The following is a 12,524-nucleotide window of genomic DNA, read 5'->3' on the forward strand; positions in this document are numbered from 1 at the left end:
GTACCGTTCCAAGAATTTGTCCATTTCTTCGTGGTTGTCCATTTTATTGGCATATAGTTGTTTGTAGTAGTCTCTTATACTCCTTTGTAATTCTGCAGCGTCAGTTGTGATTTCACCTTTTTCATTTCTTTTTTTCTTTTTTTTTTTCATTTCTAATTTTACTTATTTGCGTCCTCTCCCTTTTTTCTTGATGAGTCTGGCTAAGGGTTTATCACTTTTGTTTATCTTCTCAAAGAACCAGCTTTTAGTTTTATTGATCTTTGCTATTGTTTTCTTCGTTTCTATTTCATATATTTCTGCTCTGATCTTTATGATTTCTTTCCTTCTACTGACTTGGGTTTTTTTTTGTTCTTCTTTCTCTAGTTGCTTTAGGTGTAGGATTAGATTGTTTATTTTGATAGTTTTATTTATTTATTTGTTTGTTTAATTTTTAAAGAAATATTTATTTGGTTGCGTTGGGTCTTAGTTGTGGCTCGCAGGCTCCTTACTTGCAGCTCCAGGGCTCCTTAGTTGTGGCTCACGGGCTCCTTAGTTGTGGCATGCAAACTCTTAGTTGCAGCATGCATGTGGGATCTAGTTCCCCAACCAGGGATTGAACCTGGGCCCCCTGCATTGGGAGCGTGGAGTCTTATCCACTGCGCCACCAGGGAAGTCCCTGTATTTATTTTGAGACTTATGTGACTAGTTTAATTTTCACTTGTGATTGATCTGATAGAATCTAATTAGGTTCAGTTAGGATTTCTTATGGTGTGATGATGAATAGAATTTTTGTGTAGATTAGCATAAAATTATATGTATGATGAATCTGATACTCGCAGAAGATATTCATGCATTTATTTAAGGGCACTCTGCTTATGGACTTGATTGATTTGTGGCCATATGGTAGAATGATCATGGGGTTTGAGATCAGAGGATCTTCGGAGGTCATTTATTCCAGTCCTTTAAAAAATTGATAATTTGAACCTCAGAGAGGTTAAATGACTTTACCAAGTTTCAAGTTAGTGGAGTGACTTTATCTTTAGTTGAAACCAGGGCTTCTTACTAGCCCTAGTCTATAATGGATCTTAGTTATAGAGAATCTGGTCCTGTTAGCCTAACTCTGTGATTTCAAATAAAACTGGGGGTTGGTGTTTCAGCTCCTCTGCTGGCTGCCACTGCGTTTCCTATGGCCCATGCAGATAATGGTGTTCTGCTTCCTGAGCTGGATAAGAGCAACGCCTAAACCAGTTACTTCAACACAGGGTTCTCAATCTGAGGAAGTTAAAAAAGAGAGTTGATGACGGGAACCCACTCCTCAGAGATTCTGATTTAATAGGTCTGCAGTGGGTGGTGGCTCTCACGTCATATTTAAAAAATAATAATCGTATGCAGCACGGGTTGAGAGGTACTGCTTAAAACCCACTTTTAGAGCGTGGTTCCCAAATCCGGCTAAGTATCAGAATCCCTTGGACCCCCTTGCTATAAGAGGGGTTCCTTGTTGAGGCGGGAGATGAGATGCTGGAAGTCCTCCGAAATTATGCTCAAAATGGAATAGCTTTGCCTTCCCACTAACTTTTCTGTATTGATTGAAACCAGACCAAGTGAATGAAACAACTTCAAAATAGTTATGTGGGCAGCAGACGTCATCTTAATGAGGTGAAGTTTGGCTAAGGCTTTGTAACACTATCGTTTTTTGGATGAAAAGTAAAAACGCTTATTAAGGAGTTTGAGATTATGTGTAAGATTTTTTAAAAATTTGGTCTCGTACTAAAAGTGCTTTTTTCCTTTTTTTTTTTTTTTTTGGCGAGGAGGGTGTCTGGGGTTGTTTTTAAGGAAGGAAACATATTTACATTGTTGGAGAGGTACAGAGGGAAGTGTGTTTTTGTATTTAAATGTGAAGACAGGGCACCTTCAATGCCCTTTATCAGTTAGACCCAAACCACCTGTGTTCATACAGATTTGAATTCCCTTAGTGGAATATTAGATAAATCACATGCAAGTTATGATCCAGAGATTTTTCTTAAATTATAATTATGGAAATAAGGCATGAATTTATTCTCCTTGTAAAAACTCAAAACGTTACAGAAAAGTCAGGAGTCTCCTTTGACCACCATTCTTATTCTTAGCTCCAGCCTCTTCTTCAGAGGTAGTGATTGTTTCCAGTGTCCTGTGGATCCTCCCAGAACTTTTCCTACTGGGTGGACTTTATTTTGTAAATTTTGGTTTTTTCCAAATAATGTATCTTGGAAATTTTTTCGTGTCAGTTCACGTGCTGTGTAGAATTCAACTGTGTAGTTGTACCATAATTTTTAAAGCCATTTTCCTCCTGGTGAGCACAAATGTTGTTTCCACTGTTTCCTATTCCAGTGCTGCAGTGAACATTCTTGTGGATGCCTCTGTGTGCACATGTGCTGTGATTGCTGGGGCAAAATGCTAAATTGTCCTCCAGCCAGGTCATGCTGCAGAAGTGTTGAGGAGGGGAACTCAGGAGAATTTTCTGGACTTCATTGAATTTGCAAATATTTCAGTGAAGACACACAAGTAGCAGAGCAATTTTTTTGTTTATAATTGTCAAAAATTTGAGGAGTGTTTTGGGTTTGCTCCGCAGACCCTGAATGTCTTCATGCCCAGTGCCATTGTGCTGGCTGCTGACTTGGAAATAGTTTATAAAAAACGCTGAATTAGGTTAGTGATGTGAAGATGATTAACAGATAATGGTAGCCAGAATAATTGTGTCAAAACAGCAAGAAATATCAAGAGAATTTGATGAGTTCTGCATTTTCTTTGGTGCTTGCCTTTCATAATAGTGTTAGAAACTTTACGTTGTATATTCAGTAATTTGTATTGTATATTTGATCAACTTGACTGTACAATAACAACAAATGTGCCACTTCAAAGAAGCTCTTCATTAAAAATTATCAACTAATATTAGTCTCCATAAACTCTTATTTAAGTGTCATTGTAAAAGATCCATTTAAAAATATACAATTTTCTTCTACTTGAAAGATCTTATTGCTTCTCCTAGTTTACATTTTGCATGGTCTTTTCCGTGTATTTATATAGTCTACGATGCAGTGTTTTTTGGAGAGGGTAGACCATATTTTCCTACATAACTATATACCAGGGTTTACTAAAGCACGCCCTTGTTGTTGGACATCTAAGTTGCTTTTCATTTTCTGTTGTGAATAAAGCATGAGAAACATACTTATAAGTGTTGTTTACTTTTGAGCCAGTTTCTCCATCTGTGAAGGTTAACGGTGAATGAGGGAAACTGTTACCGCTTTTCTGAAGGCTCCCAGGCTCCTACCCTGCACCCCCTACCCCCAAGTAGATTTGGGCTTTATCCGTTTACTTATTTTTGTCATGGAATAGTGGTTGTGAGATTTTTGCCTCATGGGTTTGTTGGTGTGTGTGTTTGTTTGTTGAGGTATGTGTAAATGTGTTGGCTGTATTATTATTCTACTTTGAAGTTTCTAGTGTGTTAATGTTCTGATTTTTCTCACGCGTATCACTTTCTTATCTGAAAGTGAGGTAATAATGAACTTGGCACCACTGAATTAGAACATTGGCAGTTTGTCCTTGACCAGAAGATCATATGCCCAGGAAAGAGGTAATTACATGAGGGATTCAGCAGTTCCAGAAATGGGTGGTTGTGTCTTCCAATGGAGAATGTCAAAGACTTATTCAGATTTATATAACTTTCCATAAAATGAGACAAGACTCCCTAAGTAATGGTAAACTTAAGGACATATAATATATGCTCATTGTTAGGGAAGTTAATGGTGAAAAGAGTTTTTGTTTTTGTTTTTTCGTTTTTGACTTCTGTGGATGCTTGAGGATTATCCTGTGAAACCAGCAGTGCCCAGGAGGGAGCTGAGGTGGGCAGGCGCAGATTCATGGACTCTCTAATGACATGTAGAGAAGCTATTGGGACTCTCGGATTAGATTGATGTTGCGTTAAAAGTTCTGAATGCCTTAGATACATGTTGACCCTGGGATCCCTAGGTCCTTTTTGGGTCTTTCAGTATTTCAAAAAGCGTTAACAATTTGCCTGTTACCTTGGTCCATGTGCTAAGTAAAATGTCAAGTTATTTTGTTTTGGGTTTGTGTTAAGTCATTTACCACCTGGATATACAAGTCTTCTTTCTATTGACTTATAGACTCTCCTATTCCTCTTATTTTGCTTTGTGGCAACATACAAGTTGAGGCAGAATCTTTTGGGGTCTGTAATGGCAGCTTGTCCTTGTTTTTTCTCTTTTCCCTGATAATAGCCTCACTGAGATATGTACAGTTCAGATGTCTTTTAGTATATTCACAGAGGTGTGCAGCTATCATCAGAATAAGTTTTAGAATATTTTCATCACCCCCAAAACAAGCCTCACATCCACTAGCAGTTACTTTCTATCTCTACGGATTTGCTTATTTTGGGCATTTCATGTAAATGGAATTATATAGCTTAGGTGTCCTTTTGTGTGTGCCTTCTTTCACTTAGCGTGTTTTTAAGGTTCATCCATGTTGTAGTATGTATCATGCCTTTATGTGGCTGAATAACATTTCACTGTGTCCACATTTTGTTTATCCATTCATCAATTGATGGACACTTGGATTGTTTCCACTTTTTGGCTATTGTGAATAATGCTGTTATGAACAGCTTTTGCGTGGGTATACGTTTTCATTTCCCTTGGATAGATACCTAGGAGTGTTCCCTCTTTTGGTTCTTAGTGTCATTTTGAGCCTGGTGTACTTTTACATCTCCCATACTTACATGGAAATAGTGTCTTGGCTAAAAGAAAAAAAAAAGATCTAATTGTGTGTTGTGTGTGTGTGTGAGAGAGAGAGAGAGAGAGAGAGAGGGAGAGGGAGAGGGAGAGAGAGAGGGAGAGAGAGAGAAAGAATGACTATGAATGGCTCTAGGGTTATTTCTACCCTGATCTTATTTGTACACTTTTGATATAACTGGCAAAGTAGCAAAGCTCCAAGTTGCAGTTGCTTCCAAGTTCTGGCTTATTTGGGAATTTTTGCCTTTTATTGACAATTTTCAGTTACCTGCAGTAAGTAATTATGAACCAATTGTAACTGTATTACTACTAGCCTGGTATGAATTTAATTGTATGTAGAAATGCTGCAGTTTTTACATTAATTCTAATGGGAATTAGTGTTTTTTTTAACTTGCAATTTTGGAGGCAAGCAAAAATTGTAAGACCAATTATGGTCTCGGAGTGAGAGATAGAAAAGTCTGGCTAGTGAATGCTGATTGACAACTCTGACTGCTTGTTGATGGCAGCTTAGATCTATGGGGAGAGGGGAAGATGGGAAGTAGAAGGTGCTCTTGATGGTAAATTGGGAACGTGGCCTGTGTCTGGGCTGTCTGCTCATTCATTGTGTAGAATGGCTAAAGGAAGTTTTAATTACTTATTATGTAAACTTTTGATTCTTAGTCATTTCAAATTTTTATGATTAATTATTTCAAACATATGTAGAGGATACAGAATAGCAATGAACCCCTGAGTACCCACCATCTGGATTTAACAAATTTGACTTTTTCCCTTTTTTCTCTCCCTCCCTTCCTTCTTTTCTTCCATTTTTTTTTTCTTTTTTTTCCTTTACATAAGGAATATAACTTTTCAGGTACACTTGAACACTGTTTGGCATACCTCCCATTTACCTCCCTCCTTTCCCAGAGGTAACCGCTCTTGCAACGCTGATGTTTTTATGCTTCTGTGTTTACATCCGTAGCAATATATACCATTGGTGTCTATATTTTTAAACATTACATAAATGGTTTAATTTTTAATTCTAACTCTGTAGCAGTGTTTCTCAGATTAGGATCTTCATAAAATATTTTTGGCAGATATCCAGTGTTAGCTTAAGTTTTTCTTATTGTGATAAAATATACATAACATAAAATTTACCATTGTTAAGTATACAGTTCAGTGGCATTAAGTACATTCACATCACTGTCCAACCGTCACCACTATCAGTTTCCAGAATTTTTCGTCATTCCAAGCAGAAACTATCTACCCATTAAACTGTCACTCCCCTTTCCCCCCTCCCCTCCAGCCCCTGGTAACTAACCTCTGTTCTGCTTTCCCGCTGAATTTGCCTATTCTAGGTACTTCATATAAATGGAAACATACAATATTTGTCCTTTTGTGTCTGACTTATTGTTTCACTTAGCATAATGTTCTTAACATGCACGTTATGACATATATCAAAATATCCTTCGTTTTTATTTATTTATTTTATTTTTGTCGGTACGCGGGCCTCTCACTCTTGTGGCCTCTCCCGTTTGTGGAGCACAGGCTCCCGATGCGCAGGCTCAGCGGCCATGGCTCACGGGCCCAGCCGCTCCGCGGCATGTGGGATCTTCCCAGACTGGGGCACGAACCTGTGTCCCCTGCATCGGCAGGCGGACTCTCAACCACTGCGCCACCAGGGAAGCCCTATCCTTCGTTTTTAATGCCAACTAATATTCCACATTTTGTTTATCCACTCATCTGTTGATGGACATTTGGTTTGTTTCCACCTTTTGGCTATTGTGAATAATGCTATGAACATTGGTGTATAAATATCTTGAGTTTCTGCTTTCAGTTCTTCTGGGTTTATACCTAGGAGTGGAATTGCTGCATCATATGGTAATTCTACTTTTTAAGGAACTGCCACAGTTTTCCACCTGAGCTAATCATTTTATATTCCCACCCGCAATGCAGGAGGGTTCCGATTTTTCCACATTTCACCAACACTTGTTAATTTCTGTTTATTTGATAATAGCCATCCTAATGGGTTGAAGTAATCTGATGGTACTGATTTGCATTTCTCTAATGACTATTGATGTTGAGTATCTTTTCATGTGCTTATTGGTTATCCATAGTTCTTCTTTGGAGAAATGTCCATTCAAGTCCTTTGTCCATTTTTGAATTGGGATTTGATTTTGTTGTTGAATTGTAGGAGTTCTTTGTATATTTTGGATATTAATCCCTTATCAGATAGATGATTTGAAAATATTTTCTCCCATTCTGTTGGTTGTCTTTTCACTCTCTTTTTTTTTTTTTTTTTTTCCAGTACACGGGCCTCTCACTGTTGTGGCCTCTCCTGTTGCGGAGCACAGGCTCCAGACGCACAGGCTAAGTGGCCATGGCTCATGGGCCTAGCCGCTCTGCGGCATGTGGGATCTTCCCGGACCGGGGCACGAACCCGTGTCCCCTGCATCGGCAGGCGGACTCTCAACCATTGCGCCACCAGGGAAGCCCCCCAGCACCATTTTTTGAAAAGACTGTCCTTTCTCCATCGACTGCTCTTGGCACCCTAGCTTGAGTTATTTTTATTATAATGTAAGAATGCACACAAAGATAAATTTCTTATGCTTAAAAAAGGTTACAAAAACAAAACAACCAGGTAAATACAGATAAAATGACAGAATCAATAAAATTAAAATTAATTTATGGGACAGATGATGTTTTACGCAGATCATATTGCTACTCTCAATGTAAATATGATATTGCCTGCTGTGGTGTTGGGAATGCACTGGAAATGCCTTTGGTACCTTGCCATGTGACAACTCAGTTCTCTCATCATTTTTCTCGATTCTGAAAACTGTAGAAATGTTCAGGGGTGCCGTTTGACCTTTACTTGGCATATATGTGTGATACATGTATCAGGTCTTACCCTGTTCTTGACTGTTAGTACAGACCAATTAAAATCCTCTTCTTTGGCCTTAGCTTGATGGTAAACACAACAGCACATGTGGGCTGGAGAATCCCTGGGCAGCTCTCTGTTTCCAGAGAAGCATCTGGATGATCCAGAACAAGCTCATGCTAATTTTATTAGAGTAATATTGAAGTGAAAACACACAATTTAAAAATTCTTATAGAGAACATATGGACTTAGAAGAAGTATCTACAGGGCCAGTTTGAGACACATTTCTTTCTTTCTTTCTTCCTTTCTCTCTTTCTCCTTTCTTCCTTCCTTTCTTTCTTTCTTTCTCTTTCTCTTTCTTTCTCTCTCTCTTTCTCCCTTTCTTTCTTTCTTTCCCTCTTTCTCTCTCTCTTTCTTTCTTTCTCTCTTTCTCTCTCTCCCTTTCTCTCTCTCTCTCTCCCTTTCTCTCTCTCTCTCTCTCTCTTTCTCCCTCCCTCCCTCTTCCTCTCCCTCTCCCTCCCTCCCTCCCTTTCTTTCCTTTCTTTCCTTCCCACGCCACGTGCGTGGCACGTGGGATCTTAGTTCCCCAGCCAGGGATCAAACCTGCGTCCCCTGCACTGGAGGCAGGGGAGTCTTAACCACTGGACCACCAGGGAAGCCCCAGGTTCAGTTATTTTTATTATAACTTCAGGGTTTTAAAAATTGCTTCTCTTTAGTGCTTTTATATATTATTGTTTTTTCTCTTGATTACAACCAAAATAAAAGCTGGTATTCTTAATCTCAGATCCTGATGTCCGTGTTTAAATATAATTTTACTGCCAAAAATCTGTCAAATTTGGTTTTTATTACGTTGGTTTTGTTTTTTGTGGATAACATGACCCTCAAATACCATGTCTTCTCACTGTTAAATTCTCAACTGAGTTGTCCCTATTTGGAGTGTAAGACTGCCAATTTGATTTTAAAATATTGGAAGTGAATTATGGTGAGATAGAGCTGTGAAGAAAGAAGCTTCATGTTCCCCTGGTTATAAATGCCTTTGGCATTTGTTTCTACTTGAAGACAACTTTTTCCTAATGCTTTTTTGAGGGAAGAATGTCTCACCTCTTCAGATAGGTCTGGGGGCAAATGGCTAAGAGACATGACCTAAAGCCCTGCGCTGTCTCCTGACAGGAAATCCCTTTCGCACTCTCTCTCAAGTGTTCTAGTATGTAAGTGTGTTTCCTATTTGTGTGAACTCCTATATTTAGCGCCTAAAATCAAAATTCTTATCTTCTATGCCTGACATGAAGTTTTATGACATGTGGACGTGGGTGTGGGTAGATGTACATATGTCAGCTGAGGGTCCCTTCCTCAAGAAGTGCTTTTCTGTACTGTGTCCTGGGTCTGGGGACACAGAGCTGCCTCGGAGAGTCGAGTCGGAGCAGGGAGGCCTGTGAGCAGGGCATCTGCTGTGAACTCGCTGGGTTGACTGCTGGGCCGGAGGTAGGACTAAGACTAGAGGGGCAGGAGCGCTGCGGAGGAGCTGAAGTGACACTGCTTCTGGGAACTTGACTGAGGAGGTGCTAGTGGAGCTCGCAAAGGCTGAGTAAAAAGGTGTTCCAGGCACAGGGCCTGCCTGTACAAGGGCGGGGCTCTTGAGGAGGCCTGGCGTGTACCAGCACAGTTCTTTGTGGCTGTACTGGGGGGGAAGAGGCATCAGGAAATGACACAGATAGCTTGAGGAAGGGTGATCACGTGGAAGATGGCCCAGAGAAGGGAAAAGCTAGGGGCTGGGAGACCAGTTTGGTTTCCATTTTGGGGAAACAACTCAGGGAAGAAAATGCAAGCAGGAAGGCTAGGTTTTGGAAGAAGACAAGGAATTTCATTTTGAATGAGTTTGAGGTGACATATAGGTAGAGGAGTCTAGCCGGCAGCCGGAAATATAGGACATGTGTGTGGGTGTGTGGGGGTGTGTGTGTGACAATTTCTTTGTAAAAATCAAATTCTAGAGCCTCCTGAAGATGTCACTCAGACTGCTCTAGGGATTGCCCCAGGGCTTGCTGTTATTCACTTCTCTTGGTGCCTACTTGCATTTGAAAAAAATCAAACAGTACAAAAGGCTGTATAAATCCCTATACCTCAGACCTCAGTCCCACCCCCTCCCCCCAGAGGAAACCACTGCGAGCAGTTTTATGTATTCTTCCAGAAATTTGTCTTACATATACACACACATTTAAGTCCCTAGAAGGGGTGAGTCAGACAGCAGCAGAAACTTACTACTATACTCACTGCATCATGCATGCCGTAACTTCCCAACTGTGTCATGTGTCAGTTGCTGCGTGCCCGGGTTTGGGGTCCCTCTCTGCTCAAGTCTTCCAGCTGCCTGGTGTGTAGCCTTTTGGTCTGCAAAGCTCGATTATTAGAGTAAGCTGAGTCTTTTTCCTTTAAGTGTTAATTTTCTTTAATGATATTTTTCCTTGTTATAAAAATATACAATGGTAATTAACGTGTATGCATTTTAAATGATAGACTATATATATATCAGTGTATACTTTAAAAAAAGTGAGTCTCTTCCCACCCCCAAATTCACTCACCAGGTTTAGTCACCATAAACAGTATGGTATATAGACCGTGTTCTGTGGGGGCGAAGCTTTGGGGAAATACACACACGTGTGTATTTTTCACATGGAAAATATAAAGAAGATGACAAGTGACCTGTAATCTCTCCCAACAGATAATGATGATTCCTGTTAGAAAAGCAGACAAACAAATAAGCACTAGTGGTTTTAAAAAAATTACAAGATTATACAGAGTGATATGAAATAAAAAACTAAAGTGTCCCTACTTCTCCTGCCATGCCCTGTCCCCACAGCCATCACTGTTAACAGTTCTCCTTCCAGAAAACTTGTAATGCAAATAGAAACATATGGTGACTCTCTCTCTTTGTGTGTGTGTTTTTATTACTTTATTTTATTTTTTAAAATTTATTTTATTTATTTATTTGGCTGCGCCGGGTCTTAGCTGTGGCGCGCGGGATCTTCGTTGCGGCATGTGGGATCTCTTTCCCTGACCAGGGATCGAACCTGGGCCCCCTGCATTGGGAGCATGGCGTCTTACCCACTGGACCACCGGGGAAGTCCCTGTGTGTGTCTTTTTAATGTACATGAAAGGGATCCTTTCTTTTAAACATAACAAATCTTAGATCTTTCTCTCTCAGCTCATTTAGCTCTTCATCATTCTTTTTAATGGGTTATTGGCTATAGTTCAAGGGAAGGTCAATGAGTACTCCTATGATTATTTAATTGGATCCCATTGATGGACATCGAGGCTGTTTCTCAGTTATTTAGTATCCTAAATCATGCTGTGGTGAATATCCTTGTTCCCTCATGGAAATATTTCTGAAGGGTGAAAAGAAGGGGATTTGTTTTTAAACAGCTTTACAAAAACCTGCACATATTTCACGCAGATATTCAACTTGATGAGTTTGGACATATGCATCCCCCCATGAAACCATTACTGCAATCAAGGTAATTGATATATCCAGCACCTGCGAAAGTTTCCTTGTGTCCCCTCACTTGTTTTGTGGTAAGAATGCAACATGAGATCTACCCTCTTAACAAATTTTTAAGTGCATAACACAGTATTGTTAACTATAGACACTGTGTTGTACAGCATATCTGTAGAAGTTATTCATCTTGTTTAACTGAAACTTTATACCCATTGAACAACTCCCCACCCACACCCCCATGCCAGCCCCTAGCATCCACAATTCTGTTCTCTGCTTCTGTGAGTTTGTTTTAAATATTGCCTATAAGTGGAATCATGCAGTATGTGTCTTTCTCTGAGTGGCTTATTTTACTTAGCATAATGTCCTTCAGGTTTGTCTATGTTGCAAATGGCAAGATTTCCTTTTTTAAGGCTGAATAATATGTCATTATAGATATAGACCATGTTTTCTTTATCTGTTCATCTGTCAATGTACATTTCGGTTGTTTCCATATCTTGGCTATTGTGAATAATGCTGCAGTAAACATAGGACTGCAGATAAGATACTCTTCCAGATCCTGATTTTAATGAAATAATGGGATTTTAGAAATTATTTATATAAGCATTATTTATCACTAATTAATACAACAACCTCTGGAGAGGTTGTCGTAATTTATATTTTTACATACAGCATGTGAGTGCCTTTTCCATATGTCCTTGTCAAAATTGGTTATTATTAATCTTAAAATTTGGGGGGGGAGTAATTGAATAGAACTTTGTCAATGCCTTCATGTAAATCTGAAGTTATAATTAATGAGGACTTCAGTTATGGAAACTGGAAAGCTTGCCCTTGATGTGGCAGTGTTCTCAGGCACATTGCAAGCTGGGCAGGTGTCCCTCGGAAGCAGGGTTAGCCCCTGAACAGATTTTGGCTGAACTGCAGGGGGCAGTGTTGAGCAGCAGGGCCAGCAGTGGGTGATCTGCCTGCCTTGGCCCAGAGGCATCAGGGAGACTGCCATGTTGCCTCTGGTTTTGAGGGTACAGAAGCTCCTAAGAGACTCACACCGCCACCCTGGGCAACCCAGCTGAAAGGGTGTGAAGCAGTTCTTCCCTTCGATAGCCAGAGAAACTGAGCCTTTGAGGGCCATTTTGAAAGGCTAACATTTCTCCCTGGTGGAACTTTTCTCAGAGCAGAAGCAATTTTTTTTTTTCATGTCTCTGTTTTGACCTAAATTATCTGTGGGGTTGTACTTTTTCAAATACAGAGGCTATTTTTTGTTGATATTTCTTCCTTGTCACTTTAAATTTTTGTATTATCATTAATTTTGAGATTAATGTAAATTTTACCCCAGCAAATTAATTTTGATTCTGTTTTTTTGGGGGGGTGGTATCCTCTCCAGTTGTATATTAGCACCTACTTTATCATATTGCTTTTATATTATGTA

At 39.7% G+C, this 12,524-nt stretch overlaps 1 protein-coding gene across 2 annotated transcripts in view; it reads left to right on the top strand.

Moving 5' to 3' along the window:
• TENT4B (terminal nucleotidyltransferase 4B) overlaps window positions 1-12,524 on the top strand; it is a 62,794-nt gene that overhangs the window by 29,568 nt on the left and 20,702 nt on the right. The gene's annotated exons all lie outside the window — the stretch shown is intronic.

Source organism: Phocoena sinus, chromosome 19, assembly GCF_008692025.1.
Source record: "Phocoena sinus isolate mPhoSin1 chromosome 19, mPhoSin1.pri, whole genome shotgun sequence".
Lineage (NCBI taxonomy): Eukaryota > Metazoa > Chordata > Mammalia > Artiodactyla > Phocoenidae > Phocoena > Phocoena sinus.